The following is a 2,222-nucleotide window of genomic DNA, read 5'->3' as shown; positions in this document are numbered from 1 at the left end:
AGTGATGACGTCATCTTTCTCAGAGCTGCACCAAGGAGGAAGACATATTGAGAAGCGGCAAGGTAATGTATTTGCCGATGAGGACGACCGCATGGCATGGCTGGTACTGGAGGTACCATGAGGACAAGATATACATAATCAGCGAGTTGGTAATAGCTTGTTTACCGCTAATGAGGGTCTTGTTAGATTAATATTGGTGATGTGGTTAAATGGTAGGATTTTATTAAGACTGTCGATGGATGATTGCACTGATTTAACATGGATTTTATGAAGGTCGAAAATCGTAGATATAACGTATGCGACGAGAAATAGGATAATTTGAAAAAAAAGTATTGTCAAGAGTAAATAATAACAAGCATACGTGTGATGTTAATTAATCAAATCTTTTTGATTTTTCAATTTTGTTGCCGGACTTTGTAGATATGTACGGATCTATTTGTATATTAGCTTTTTAGTTTAACTTCCGGTTGGATGTTGTAAATGGTGTTACCTATTGTTTTAAAAAGAAAACATTCCCTGAAAGGAAAACAATTATTACCAGTTATCAGAAAGTTGAGGGATATTCAAGATGCACATGGCATTAAACAGTTAGCTAGGATTTCTTCTGCAAGGCGTACCGAAAATATGTCTAATGAGGATGTATTGAAGGCTGTTGAGGATTTAACTGGAGAAAACGGGATTGAGTTACTGGAACTGAAAGTTATTATTATTTACAATATAACAAAGTTCTGTCATGAATGAAGGAATGATATTTATGATATTACAGTGTAATAGCTCTTAAATCTCTAATTTATAACTATAGAAGTTTAAGAACAAGTGGTGCAATTTTATTGAATTAAATTAATTCAAAATAATAGGGAAGGACCCAAATGATGAGGATTTTGAAAAGTTACTACTCCATGTCTGTATATCACATGCTAATGAAAAAGGACAACCAGAAGGACAGGATTTGTAGGATCCAGAATTAGGTCACTCGTCAGCAACGACTGCAGATCGAGAGCAAGGGCCTACTTCAAATTCAAGGAAGGCAACAGACAAAGACCATGTACTCTTAGTTACCGGATGAGTTTTTTTCACCAAAGAGTGATTAATTATTAGTGATATGTTATTATTAGTAATTAATTATGTATTGTTAAATTATGTTAATATATTGATTTCTAACTTATTAGTTTGCATTGATAGGGATTAATTATTTTGAATAAATGGTTAAACAATATTCACTTCAACCAGGTACAGTATTACTACTTATTATGATGTTAATCATTATCAAATGATTTATAATGCATTTTAGGATTCAAATGGTGAAAAACGTAGGAAGCTACTAGATCCAACACCCGAAGTCAAAGACAAGGATGGTACACAGATTCAGCAGGTGAAGGACAAGATTAAAGTTCTCTGTACCCAGTCCCAACCCAGTGAAGCACTGAATTTTTTAAGTTTAGATGAATTATCTAAGTTAGCTAGAAAAGTGAACCATGAGGACATGGATGTGTATAAAGAACTGTTTAGACAAGGTAGTAGAATGCAGGGCAAGATTAACATGGGAAATTTATGTTTAACGGTTCTTGGGGGGGGGGGGGGGGGGGAAGTTGCAGGTACAGTGACTAAGGCCATAAATAAATGTTTAATGGAGAGTGGGACTTCTGAAGTTAAGAGGGATAATACTTCCTGTAAAGAGTTTTAGCAAATTTGTACCCACCAATGCCAATGTATCCAATGGGATTTCCTCGGCCTTATTCATATGCACCTCAATATGGAGGGGGATACATGTATAGGTCAGTCAGACCCCAGGGAGGCCTTATAGGAAACAGAGTATGGGCAGGGGTACATGCTTATTTTGTGAATCATCAAGCCACTATGTAAGAGATTGTGAACTTATGAAACAAGCGAAGAGAAAGTAGAGAATTTCCAGTGGAAAGTACGGGTTTTTATTCAGATAGACTATAGGGTCACTAAGGTTTAGTGCCTTCAACATTGCAAAATTAGGAATTATTTTGGTTGTGAATTTCCCACATTTCTTTTAAATCATTGTGAAAATTTTATTCTCAACATTTTGTATGATTTTGAGATTTATAAACACAGTATTTCATCATTTTTGTGTTTATCTGTACTTTTACATGGACGAGGTAGTTAAAACGTTTTATAAAAATAAAAAAAAATAAAAAAATTTATGGAATCCCTGACCTTGTAACCTGAAGACAACTAAGTCTTAGTGGATTTAT

General features: G+C 34.7%; 1 pseudogene; it reads left to right on the top strand.

The window, feature by feature from the left end:
* Positions 1 to 471: 471 nt before the first annotated feature.
* Positions 472 to 1,901, top strand: LOC128158573 (uncharacterized; annotated as a pseudogene).
* Positions 1,902 to 2,222: the final 321 nt, after the last annotated feature.

This window comes from Crassostrea angulata, chromosome 8 (assembly GCF_025612915.1).
Source record: "Crassostrea angulata isolate pt1a10 chromosome 8, ASM2561291v2, whole genome shotgun sequence".
Lineage (NCBI taxonomy): Eukaryota > Metazoa > Mollusca > Bivalvia > Ostreida > Ostreidae > Magallana > Magallana angulata.
Note: the sequence above shows the minus strand (reverse complement) of the source record. Positions and strands in the feature narration are given on the sequence as shown.